Source organism: Erpetoichthys calabaricus, chromosome 4, assembly GCF_900747795.2.
Source record: "Erpetoichthys calabaricus chromosome 4, fErpCal1.3, whole genome shotgun sequence".
Lineage (NCBI taxonomy): Eukaryota > Metazoa > Chordata > Cladistia > Polypteriformes > Polypteridae > Erpetoichthys > Erpetoichthys calabaricus.
In genome coordinates, this window is record NC_041397.2 from 21,889,714 (window position 1) to 21,904,302 (window position 14,589).

The window sequence follows — 14,589 nt, forward strand, 5'->3', positions numbered from 1 at the left end:
ATGCACTGGTTAAATATAATTCATTTTTATATAGCACTTTCCAATGGAAAACTCTGAACTCTAAGCACATTTATAAATGTAATACAGTGTTATTAAAGTACAAACTACATTGATTAGAAATTCAAATATAATAAAATAAACACACAAAACAGTAAGATGCATAGAGCTTCTCAAGACTTCTGATATTATGAATTATACATTGATATACATATACGTATCTACATATACATTAATACATACATATACATACACACACTATAATTAAACAATATACCTTGCAGTGTATGTCCAACTGTATACAGTTACAGTAGGTCCATAAATATTTGGACTTTAATCTCATTTTGGTTCTGTACATTACCACAATTAATTTTAAATGAAACAACTCAGATGCAGTTGAAGTGCAGACTTTCAGCTTTAATTCAGTGGGGTGAACAAAACGATTGCATAAAAATGTGAGGCAACTAAAGCATTTTTTTAACACAATCCCTTCATTTCAGGGGCTCAAAAGTAATTGGACAAATTAAAGAACTGGAAATAAAATGTTCATTTCTAATACTTGGTTGAAAACCCTTTGCTGGCAATGACAGCCTGAAGTCTTGAACTCATGGACATCACCAGATGCTGGGTTTCCTCCTTTTTAATGCTCTGCCAGGCCTTTTCTGCAGCAGCTTTCAGTTGCTGTTTGTTTGTGGGCCTTTCTGTCTGAAGTTTAGTCTTCAACAAGTGAAATGCATGCTCAACTGGGTTAAGATCAGGTGACTGACTTGGACATTCAAGAATTTTCCACTTCTTTGCTTTAATAAACTCCTGGGTTGCTTTGGCTGTATGTTTTGGGTCATTGTCCATCTGTATCATGAAATGTCACCCAATCAATTTGACTGCATTTAGCTGGATTTCAGCAGATAGTATGTCTCTGAACACCTCAGAATTCATTCTGCTGCTTCTGTCCTGTGTCACATCATCAATAAACACTAGTGTCCCAGTGCCACTGGCAGCCATGCACGCCCAAGCCATCACACTGCCTCCACCGTGTTTTACAGATGATGTGCTATGCTTTGGATAATGAGCTGTTCCACGCCTTCTCCATACTTTTTTCTTGTTATCATTCTGGTAGAGGTTGATCTTGGTTTCATCTGTCCAAAGAATGTTTTTCCAGAACTGTGCTGGCTTTTTTAGATGTTCTTTAGCAAAGTCCAATCTAGCCTTTCTCTTCTTGAGGCTTATGAGTGGCTTGCACCTTGCAGTGCACCCTCTGTATTTACTTTCATGTAGTCTTCTCTTTATGGTAGACTTGGATATCGATACGCCTACCCCCTGGAGAGTGTTGTTCACTTGGTTGGCTGTTGTGAAGGGGTTTCTCTTCACCATGGAAAGGATTCTGCGATCATCCACCACTGTTGTCTTCCGTGGACGTCCAGGTCTTTTTGCGTTGCTGAGTTCACCAGTGTTTGCTTTCTTTCTCAGGATGTACCAAACTGTAGATTTTGCCACTTGTAATATCGTAGCAATTTCTCGGATGGGTTTTTTCTGTTTTCGCAGCTTAAGGATGGCTTCTTTCACCTGCATGGAGAGCTCCTTTGACCGCATGTTGTCTGTTCACAGAAAAAATCTTCCACATGCAAGCACCACACCTCAAATCAACTCCAGGCCTTTTATCTGCTTAATTGATAATGACGTAACGACGGACTTGCCCACACCTGCCCATGAAATAGCCTTTGAGTCAATTGTCCAATTACTTTTGAGCCCCTGAAATGAAGGGATTGTGTTAAAAAAATGCTTTAGTTGCCTCACACTTTTATGCAATCGTTTTGTTCACCCCACTGAATTAAAGCTGAAAGTCTGCACTTCAACTGCATCTGAATTGTTTCATTTAAAATTCATTGTGGTAATGTACAGAACCAAAATTAGAAAAAAGTTGTCTCTGTCCAAATATTTATGGACCTAACTGTATGTGGGACACTTATCTTGCAACACACATACAAAAACACTGCAATGCTGTCAGAAGGAAGGACCCAAGGTCTCTGATATACGCACATACAATTCAACCAGGCTCATGTTTAACTGGCACACGGTCAATAATAAGAGTGCCAGACGGCTGGCTGAATCATGGCTTGCCATTAACAGACACTTGGACTTGAACCCAGCATATGCAGGCTTAAAAAGAATAACATCCAAATAATAAAAAAAAGACTTTAAGACCAACACCTTCCGAACCCCACCTTACTGAACCCTCATTTGTTGTATATTGCCTTTGATTCGTTTAGGTCTAATCATTTTCCTCTGATGATGACACATGGTAGGTTGTCAAAAGCTTTGGAATAAAAAATTATTTTAAGGTACGTGATTCATTTTCTCTTTTTGTGGATTACTAGCTGCAACTATGCAAACCATATTACAGACCTTCACTTCCATATATCTATCTATCTATCTATCTATCTATCTATCTATCTATCTATCTATCTATCTATCTATCTATCTATCTATCTATTTATATATATATATATATAGTAAGATTTCTAAACTCTTTTGGTGTTCTTCCCAACAGGACGACATGCAGAAGGAACATCCCAAAGCGGGGCAACCACAGGCTCCCAGCACTGGAGCAGCTCGCCGCAAAAACAAATCCAAAAAGATTGCAGTCGTGCTCTAAGTGCTTGTCATCGATGGGTGATGCAAGGAACATTATAAATGCGGGGAACAGGATTACTTGACCACTAACCTGGCCACAACCCTGCCAGACTGCTGTGTCTGTATTTAGGAGAGTGGTAGATCACACTACAATAAATAACCGTGCTGTTCCTGTTTCAAGCTGAATAAAGTTAGTTTTGACTCAGCCTCGTGTTTTGGGGTGCAAGACAGGGACTCACACGTCACATATGTATATATAAAATGCTAATGTTTGTTTCACAGACCACAATGTTAAAAGTTAGCAATTCCCTTATGTTCCACATTGGAATAAAATGTAAATAGCTTCAAAATTCACTCCAAAATCAAGTGCTGATCACAAAAGAGGCCATACGATGAGCTTGTTGCTGCACAATAAGACTATAACACTCATTTTGAATTTACACTCAAACAAGCTCAAATACTAGACAAAAAAAAAATCCGATGTAAGCGTCAGTAGGCTTTGCTCCCTAGGAACCAAGTTACCCGAACTATTCTATGACATTTCAGTAATTATTGACCGCTCTGATGCTGATCTTTCTGATCATAAAGTAGGTCATTACGATAGCAATTGATGAGAAGAATTCATAATTAATTACAGAATTATGGTATTTGAGGGTTCTTGAGTGCCTCTTGCTCTTGTACAATTTGGCTCAGAATCTAATCAGCACATTGTCATTTCATAACAGACTTAAGTTTCGAGTTTGGAATTTTTCCATCCAGCCGTTTTAGCTCCAGACCATCCTCAAGAAATTGTGACACACACGCACAGACAAACACACACCCATCATTGAGATATCAATGTTTTTGGTAATCGGGGGACCCTAAAACGACAAGATCCATCGAAAACCAGAGATTAAAATTTTTGACGACTCTAAAGCTTTTCTCCTCCCCCATAGACAATAAATTATGGTGGTGGTGGTGGTGGGTGCAAAGTAAAAATAAGCTAAACTCTTATTAGTGGAATCAATATATAAGAAAATAACTTCCCATCTCAGTGCAATTTGCACAACTTCTTTTTGGACTTCAGATGGACTCAGTAACCTTTTAAAATGTGATGTTTAAGAGAACAAACCTAAGAAATCTGACCAACGAGAGGAAACCATTCAGTCCATCAAGCCTGTTTGTTTAGCTAGAAGCTCAGCTGTCTTAGTGTCTCATCCAGATTTTTCTGAAAGGTTCTCAAGGTTTCTGCTTCAATGTCATGTCTTGGTAGTGTGTTCCAGAATCCCACAACTCTTTGGTTAAAGAAGAGCTGCCTGACTTCCTCTTATAGAAGAGCCTGAGGACACCATGACAAACTATGGAGCACATCTGAATGATGTGATTATTTAAAAAAAAAAGATTTGGAAAACAAGTAAGAGAACCTTTAAAGAGTACCTGGTTGAGACACTGGGACAGTTAGCTATTAGCTAAATGATCTCCACTCATTCGTCAAATTTCTTATGTTCAACTGTAAGGATTATGACAGAAGCTCATAGATTAATAAATTCCAGGAAAGTCTACTTTACACAATCTTAAAAATAAAGGTACCAGTGTGGTTCTTCAGTGCAATGCCACAGAGGGACCATTTTTGGTTCTCAAAAGACCCATCCACATGAATGGTTATTTAGATCCGCAACAGGCTCAATACAGTAAATAACCATGGACAGATGGTAACAGATTTGTAAATATCTATGGCTTATGATTTTGAAAGGTTTTCTTAATTTGCTAGTATCCTGCCACCTGCCATACATGAAAGATTTCATTTTCTTGAGAAGTTTCTCAAAAACACAAAGAACCCATCCCAAAATTAAATGGTGCTTAGTATAGCAATGGCTTCATGAGGAACCACATGACCCATTAAAGAACCAGTATTTTTAAGAGTGTACCTGGGGAAACTGGCCATTTTGTCCAAAGCTACACAAAATGGATTTGCTTTCTCAAAATCGCTTTCACAGAAACAAGAACACGTATCTGCTACTCGGCCTGACAATTGCCATTTCATTTCAAACGTCATGCACCATGATGCTTGGGAGACTGAATAAAAGAATCTCTGAGACCTGACAATTACATGTTGATCACCCTCAATTTCTTGAATAACTAATGGAGCATTCCTAAGTAGAAGAACGCAAAGGACAATCTGTCTTGGAGACCCCAACAAGGGCAAAGTGCATCATGTCGATACCCAGCAGGTCAGCCCAGAAGGCTCTCACAAGAAGAACCCATACGCTCACACGCACTCCTCTGTCATACACTTTCAAGTACCTGGTATTGTCCTGAGGTATTCAATGTTAGCAGCCAGTCATTAATACAAACACAGACATTTCAATTTGGATCTTGGCAGCAGTTCCTGCTATTACCACGATACATACTTCTGGCAGGACGTCACCTTTTTAAAATATTCCTGTCCAGTGACTCAAGTTTCTAGGTTCCTAATTACAGGCTCATCTTCACGTGCCGTTAGTCAGGTTTTCAGCAGTTTCCCTTCTGAGATCGGATAGTTGAGCTAGCTGGACGTGTCTACACATACAGGCTGGCCATTAACTCAATAAATTCCTGACACATTCAGGCTCTCATTGTGTTCTGACCCCATCTTGATGAAGGTTTATTCAGTGACTTCTAGTCTCCGGAATTTAACAGACCTTCCACTGTGAGAGAGTAATTGGGAGGTAACAGTACTTAAGTACTTTGGTTTGCAGTGCACATTGAAATATATAAGCACTTGTTTTAGAAATGTCATGAAGAGAACTACTGAAATGATTAAGTGAATAAAAGACAAGAATGTACTAGGAGAATGGCTGATGAGATACACAAAATGTAGTAGGAGATGATTAAGAGGTCAGCAGATGTCCTGTAACCAACCAGACTGGACAGTTGTCACATGCACTGAGGTTTCAAGGGTAATAGCTGAACATAAGAGATATGAGAAGAACAAGAGTGTAGTAGAAGAGACTTTTGTTTGGGTGTGGAAGCCAAAAAACCAATCAGAATAAATGACAGGATTAATTCAGCACTGTTATGTAAATTCAGTTGTTTATAAAATGGACCTCTGCCCTTTTTTTGACCATTCTGTAAGAGAGTAAAGCAAAGCAAGGTCATTAATATAGCGCCTTTTGTACCATTAGGCAATTCAAAGTGCTTTACATAATAAGAATAAAATACAATAAAAAAAAAGATACAAAGGATTATTAGAAAGATAAAACAATACATAAAATGAAGAAAATAAAATAGGGATACAGCAATAACAATAATCAATAACATAACAATAATCAATATAATAATAATTATTACTTATATAATTAAATTATAAATAATTTATAATATATATTTATAATTTATTATATTTATAATTATAATTTATATTTATATATTTATAATAATTATAAATATTATAATTATATAATAAATAATTATAGAATTATTATAATCAATATAATAATCTAATGCAGAGTGAAATTTGGATTTGAAAGCTTCTACCGTTGCAGCATCTTTGACATATTTTGGCAGACTGTTCTATTTTTGTGTTGCATAATAGCTAAATGACACTTCAGCCTGTCTCGTTCTCGTTCTCTAAGACAGGGGTCCTCAGTCACAGTCCTGGAGGGCTGCAGTGGCTGCAGGTTTTTTGCTCCATGCCATTGGCTCAATAAGAAGCATTTACTGCTCAAGTAACACTTCTGCTTCACTTTAGTTGCCTCGCTTGCTAAGATTTTGAACCCTTATTACTTAAATTTGTCTTAAACAGCTGCATTCTTGGTTTTTAATGGCTCCTAATTAGCAATAACAAAAGGACAAAAGAGACCAGCATTTCTCCATTTACACATCTGTGTGTATTTATCAATCACTATTGGGTTTAATTAAATACAGTCAACCCTTGATATACGACCGGCCTGACATGCGAACAACTTGATTTACGACCAAAATTTTTGTTTTGATTTACGACCAACATCTTGCGTTACGACCTGAATGCGGTCACGTGTATCCGCTTGCGTTTGTAAGCGTCAGTCGGAGCCCAGATACATGTGTTTGTGGACGTAATTTTGGTCATTGCAGTGATTTACCTATACATATAATTCACTAAGACCATGCAAGCAAGACACATAATTGCTAAGGAAGGAAGAGAAGGTAACGAAGGTAAAGAAAGCGATCACAATCGAAACGAAGAAGGAAATTGTGTGGAAATATGAGAGTGCTGTTCGTGTGACTGATCTCGCTAATATGTACAGCATGTCGAAATCCACCATCTCGACAATTTTACAAAGAAAAGATTTGCATAAGGAGGCTCCTTCTAAACAACCACCTTCCGTTTCATTCTCCTCCTCCTCCTCCTTTCCTGCAGCCGAAAGATGTCAAATTAAATGGCGAGTACAGTATGAAATTGTTGTTTCTAGAACAGAATAGAATGCCTTTTATTGTCACTATACACATGTACAATGAGATTAAAAGCAGCTCCTTCAGTGCAGACATATGTGTAGAACACAACAAGTAAATAAACAAATAAACAAATGGTGCAAAAAGATGCAAAGAAGTTGCAAAAACAAGTTCTGCATAGGGCTTGTATGGTTGTTTCTTTAGCCTTAGCATAACGCCGGATCTGCGGCCCCGCTTCTGCTTCCTTTCCCTCCTCCGTCTGCGTCGTCTCCTAGACCCGACAACAATCCACGGAGAGCCCGCTGGTCTCGCTATGTTGTCTGGGATGTTGTGCGTGTGATGAAAAACACTCGAAACAGATGGACACCGATGTCTATAAGGTTCTGACGGGTGTAGCGGATGTTCGCTGAACTGATCGTGCACAAACAAGCAAGAAAAAAAAAAGTACAAAAACAACAAAAAAGTGCACTGAAAAGGAAAGCCCTGAGCCACTGCAACCATGCGCACCGCCATGCTCCTAGCTTAATCTAGCCTACTTCTGGTAGGCTAGGCACTTTTTATAACTTTTTGGTTAGTACATTAGAAAAATTATTGGTGTTTTGGTAAATTATGCACATTATACAACCCTTTTTTATTATGAAAAGGTTAAGTAAGTGTTGCAGTGGGAGGTTCGGAACGCATTATGGGTATTTCCATTATTTCTTATGGGGGAAAAATAGTCTTGACTTACAACCAACTTGAGTTACAACCAGCCCTCGCGAATGAATTGAGTTCGTAAGTCAAGGGTCCACTGTACTTGGAAGGAAAGTGAAGAGAAAAAGGTGAAGGACATTTTGCTGCATCTAAATGTTAATTAGCAGTAGGCTATCTCACAGTCAATCAAAAGAACTGGAATCACGTGATGAATGCTTCCTCATCTGCATTTGCTGAAGAGATAATTAAAGACACAATGGACAAGCTTCCTCCTGCCTGATTACTGGCTGGTTTTATCAAACTTGTCTTAGTAGAGATAAGTTTGATTCTTTAATATTTTAGTTTCTACCGCACCATACACTGGTGATTGCCTCTTCAAGTGGCCCAAATGTAACAGCTTTACTGTACAGATACTTGGATCTGCAGTAGTCCAAATAAAACATTTTTTCTAGGAGAGCAAATTTTGGAGTGGAGCAGCTAAAAGTAGTCCAGTCTGCCATGTGACTACCATTTTGACGATGGATTCCTAGCTGTGTATTTGAATAAACCTTATAAATAAAATCAAAAGCTGTTCGTTTGTTCACCAATCATGTAAAAATGGCTAAATTGTTTGCAAAATTGTGTTGATGCTGATATAACTTAAAATCCAGGCTATACGGCATATCAGGGAGAGGGTTTGTAACGAAGGGAGGCAACTTCAAAACCAGGGACTGCATGGGGACTACAATTCCTATCTGGCGACAGGGAGCACAAAGGCAAAGTCGAGGACACGGATGTCAGCACACACCAGTTTTGTACCAGCCAAAGTTGGATCTCATTTCAAAGCACCGGGACGTCCAGCATTGCCTCATCAAATTACAGCTTTTTTTGTCTAAGAGTGTGTGCTTTTGTCTCACTGTGGTTTGTGTTTAGCCGCCATGTTGAATTTCCAAAAGACAGTTCTTCCCCATTTACTTTCTGGATCCTTTTCTAAGATATGTATTGGTCCAAATGGGGGTATAGTGTTGCCAAACCTTTTAAGGAGCCATGTTCCTTTCTTTCAACTACCCAACAATTTTTAAAACTTCGAAACACTCTTTTCAGTGCGTTTTGCAGTTGTGAAATTGCATGCAAAACAAAGTTTGCAACAAATTTCATGAAACTGCAGAAGAAAACTGGTCTGTTTTGCTCATCACTATGTATTATTTTGTGATGTTAAAACTATAAGTGGATTTAGACAATGGATAGGTGGATATTACACATAACCTCCAGCAATCAACCTGCCCTGAAAATGAATGGCACAGGAGCGTCTGTCGCCGGCATTGGTGCCCGCGAGGGCTAAGCCGCGATGAGTAGGAGCGAAGCCTAGGGCAAGGGCACTGGTGGAGCTGCTGCGGGTGCAGATCGTGGTGGTAGTAGCAAATATTCAAACGAGCGCTTTGAAGCTCGAAGTGGAGCCGGGTTGTATGTGAACAGCAGTTGAACATGGGTCAGTTGGTCCTAAGGGATGGGCGAGCGCCTTTCCGAATCGTGGCACGATGGCCTCCATCGCCCCCAGGCCCATCGAAAGGGAGTTGGGTTCAGATCCCTGAATCCGGAGCGACTTCCAACGTCTGGTAGAGTGATAAAGCCTCACAGCTAATGCAGTGCCGCCTACCTGGATGACGTGGTCATCTATTCCGGCGCTTGGGATGAATATTTGCTGCAGGTCTATTAGCTAGAACCGGACTCTGTCTCAATCCAAAGAAATGTTTCTTCAGACTGGACGAAGCCAAATATTTAGGTTATCTAGTGGGCAGGGGAAAGGTTAGACCACAATATTCAAAAGTTGATGCAATTTTGAATTGGCCCCCTGCCCGATTACGAAGCGGCAGATACAAGCTTTTCTTGGAATAGCGAGCTTCTACCATCAGTTTGTACCTTGAGTTTTTAGAAAGAGCTACACCCTAGATTTATTTTACAAAAGGCCCCTTTCAACGTGATATGGGGTGAAAAAACTGAACTCGCATTTTGTGACTTGAAGGAGGCCCTTAATTCAGCACCTGTATTGAAAACCCCTGATTTTTCTTCTCCGTTGATTCTCCAGACCGATGCGTCGGACACAGGTGTCGGTGCCGTGCTGAGCCAGAGCATTGAGGGTGCTGAACATTCTGTGATGTACCTGAGCCGGAAACTGCTAGACCGGAAGACTGGGTATACGGTGGTAGAACGGGAAGCATTGGCAATTAAATGGGCTGCGACCCACCTGATGTACTACCTGTTGGGTCGGGAATTCACCCTAGTGACTGATCATGCTGCTCTTCAGTGGATGGCCATTCTTAAGGAGTCGAATCCTCGAGTCACCAGGTTGTTTTTGGACTTGCAGACGTATAGCTTCAGGGTCGTTTATCACTGGGGTAATCTCCAGGCTAATGGCAATGCCCTTCTCATGTTTTCGACCTCTCGGTTCAGGCGGCCTGACCCAATGGGTCTTGGCTAAGGGGGGAGGTCATGTCACACATATGTGCTTAGGGGGCAGCCAAAGGGCTCAAACGAACATGAAAGAATGAAAGGTAGAGGACTAGAAGAGAGTATGAATGCCTTTTCTCTTTTTTCACCAGAAAAACGGAGGACCAATAATGAAGAAATACCTCAATTCCATGACCGCTTGCCACTTTCAGCTCCCCACATTAATAACTTCCCTTCTGGCTCCCAATGATGAAGTCACCTCTGCTCCCTGATAAAAATGACAAATCTATCCTTACCGATCCACATCACTTCCTGCCAATTCATTTCTGTTTATTCTATTTCCTGTTTATTGTACATAAAAGAACCCAAAGAACTATCACGATTGTCAAATGTTCACGAGCACTCAATGGCTCCAGCATTATATGGGAGGAATTCCCCCAACTCTTAATCTTTGTTTCTGTGTTTTTGATTTCTTCACTATATTATATATATATATACAGTGGGTACGGAAAGTATTCAGACCCCCTTCAATTTTTCACTCTTTGTCATATTGCAGCCATTTGCTAAAATCATTTCAATTAATTTTTTTCCTCATTAATGTACACACAGCACCCCATATTGACAGACAAAAAAAAGAATTTTTGAAATTGTTGCAGATTTATTAAAAAAGAAAAACTGAAACATCACATGGTCCTAAGTATTCAGACCCTTTGCTGTGACACTCATATATTTAACTCAGGTGCTTTCCATTTCTTCTGATCATCCTTGAGATCACCTTCATTTGAGTCCAGCTGTGTTTGATTATACTGATTGGACTTGATTAGGAAAGCCACACACCTGTCTATATAAGACCTTACAGCTCACAATGAATGTCAGAGCAAATGTGAATCATGAGGTCAAAGGAACTGCCTGAGGAGCTCAGAGACAGAAGTGTGGTAAGGCACAGATCTGGCCAAGGTTACAAAAAAATGTCTGCTGCACTTAAGGTTCCCAAGAGCACAGTGGCCTCCATAATCCTTAAATGGAAGACGTTTGGGACGACCAGAACCCTTCCTAGAGCTGGCCGTCCGGCCAAGCTGAGCTACCGGGGGAGGAGAGCCTTGGTGAGAGAGGTAAAGAAGAACCCAAAGATCACTTTGGCTGAGCTCCAGAGATGCAGTCAGGAGATGGGAGAAAGTTGTAGAAAGTCAACCATCACTGCAGCCCTCCACCAGTCAGGGCTTTATGGCAGAGTGGCCTGTCAGAAGCCTCTCCTCAGTGCAAGACACATGACAGCCCGCATGGAGTTTGCTAAAAGACACCTGAAGGACTCTGAGATGGTGAGAAATAAGATTCTCTGGTCTGATGAGACCAAGATAGAACTTTTTGGCCTTAATTCTAAGCGGTATGTGTGGAGACAACCAGGCACTGCTCATCACTTGTCCAATACAGTCCCCACAGTGAAGCATGGCGGTGGCAGCATCATGCTGTGGGGGTGTTTTTCAGCTGCAGGGACAGGACGACTGGTTACAATCGAGGGAAAGATGAATGCGGCCAAGTACAGGGATATCCTGGACAAAAACCTTCTCCAGAGTGCTAAGGACCTCAGACTGGGCTGAAGGTTTACCTTCCAACAGGACAATGACCCTAAGCACACAGCTAAAATAACGAAGGAGTGGCTTCACAACAACTCTGTGACTGTTCTTGAATGGCCCAGCCAGAGCCCTGACTTAAACCCAATTGAGCATCTCTTGAGAGACCTAAAAATGGCTGTCCACCAACGTTTACCATCCAACCTGACAGAACTGGAGACGATCTGCAAGGAGGAATGGCAGAGGATCCCCAAATCCAGGTGTGAAAAACTTGTTGCATCTTTCCCAAGAAGACTCATGGCTGTATTAGCTCAAAAGGGTGCTTCTACTAAATACTGAGCAAAGGGTCTGAATACTTAGGACCATGTATGTGATATTTCAGTTTTTCTTTTTTAATAAATCTGCAACAATTTCAAAAATTCTTTTTTTTGTCTGTCAATATGGGGTGCTGTGTGTACATTAATGAGGAAAAAAATTAATTTAAATGATTTTAGCAAATGGCTGCAATATAACAAAGAGTGAAAAATTGAAGGGGGTCTGAATACTTTCCGTACCCACTGTGTATATATATATATATATATATACATATATACAGTGGAACCTCGAGATACGATCATCTCTGTATACGAGAAATTCAAAATACGAGGAAAGTATGAGCGAAAAATTCAGATCTAAATACGAGCATTGGCTCGCGTAACGAGCCACGAGCCAGGCTGTGGGTATAGCTCGCGGCTTAGCGAGGGGGCGTGGTAGCAGTAGCGAGCCGCAGGGCGATCTGTGGTGTCTGCGTTTCTCACCTAAGTGCACAGGTGGGAAACTGCCCACATCCATGATTGTTCCTGTGGCTGATGGGCTGCAGCTGCCATGTCCTCCCCGCATATATAGAGAAGCGCGAGCCGGTTAAGGGGGAGAAGAAGTAAAAGAAAGGAGAGCAGAGGAGAGGAGAGAGAACGGAGGTTGCAGGAGGAGGCAGGAAGCAGCAGGAATCGGCAGCAGTAGGAAGTCGGTGCGGGAGAGCGAGCGAGTGCAGGCTCGCGTGTAGCTGAACAGGCGATCCAAACAGCTGAAGCAGAATGGTGTAGAGAAGGTCAGCTGCATTAAGAGTGTCTCGCCTGTTGCAGAGCCCGCATGGGAGAAGCAGGTGAGACGCTAACAGAGAAGAAGCACCGGGGATTGTCATCTGTTTTTTAAAGACTGCATCCTTTTGACGTTTTAACCTCGTGTTAAAAGATTGTTATTCTTGTGTATTTTAAACCTCCACTTCACAACTGTTTTAAGGATTATTTATTTAAAGATTTATTGAATGCTCTACTGCACTTTGGACACCTGTTTTGATTCTTTTAATAATCAGTTATATTATTTACCAGTGTTATTTATTAAAGGTAGACTACAGTATATATAATTTATCAGTGTTATTTGTTAGGAAAATTGATTTTTATGTTAATATATTTGGGGTGCGGAACGGATTAACTGGATTTCCATTATTTTCAATGGGGAAGTTTGTTCTAGATACGAGAAATTCGCTATACAAGCTCAGTGCTGGAACGAATTAAACTCGTATCTAGAGGTTCCACTGTATATCCAAAACACACGCTTTTATTATTCTTTTGCGCACACAGCACACAAACACAGTGCACAAACCACCACAATACTCAGTCCTTCATTTCTTCTGCAAGCTCTGTCCACTGCCACCTGACTCCGGCTCCCTGAATGGAGTGAGGTGGTCCCTTTAATGGCACACCTGGATGTGCTCCAGGTGCTCCCTGATGATCTTCCGGCAGCACTTCCTGGTGTGGCGAAAGTGCTGCAGTCCATGGCTCGGTAACCATCCAGGTGCCCCCTGGTGGTGACCACGGTTCCCCACAGGGTTGAGCTTCCCAGCTCTGTATCTGTGGCCCGGATGCTATCCAGGGGTGCTGCCCTCTTGCGTGCCTGGAAGGATATGGCCCCTCTCCTGGCCCTTCCCTTCTTGAGGCGTCCCGGTGGGGTAAGGTCCCTGGTTGTCTGCCACAATATATACACACACACACACACACGCACGCACACAGAGTCTTACTGCAAACAGTCCTTTTTAACTTTACACCCTGAAGATGCTTAACAGAACTGAGATCCTTTGATTGTGAAAACCTGATGTCATATTCCTGGAACCATTTGGTGACGATCCATGCCTTGAGACATGACATGATGATACATTTTCATGCTGAAAGCGTCCATGCGTGTGTCGATAAACTTTAGATATGAAGAGATGAACTTGGTCATTAGCTTCACTAACTAACTATTAAGATATTCTTCAGTGGGCACCAGGGCCCCTAATGAATGTTGGGAAAACATTCCGCACTGCATCACAGTGCCACCAACAGCGTGGACACAGTGCTTGCGCCAAATTGTGATCCTTTAATAAACAAATGGAATCAATGGACCCGTTTTGATTCTTTTTTTGCACACTGCGGATGTCCTTTTGAGCTTTTCACTGACATTATTGACGCCTGACAATTGCCTTGTCATTGGCCCTTGTAGCCCATCTGAAATAAGATGTGATTAGTGGTGTGTTCTGTAATCACATTATGCACACCAAAGTGGACTTTGGAGGTGGATCTGTTTGCTTGTACAATTGTCACCATTTCGCTTTGACCCCTCTGTTTACAAGTTGTTTTCATCCACAGGGCGGCCCCTTCAATGCTAGTTTTTTTTTTTTTTTTACTTTACATATAGATTCGCTGTTAATCCTTGAAACAGGTCTTTGTGAAAAGTCAGTGATGACAGCCATCTGGGAGATACTACAACCAAAACCCCGAGTGCCAACTGTTATGCCTATCATGTATTATTGATGATATGCTCAAAACTATTATGGAAGCAGTTTACAATGTGAATATTGCCGAAT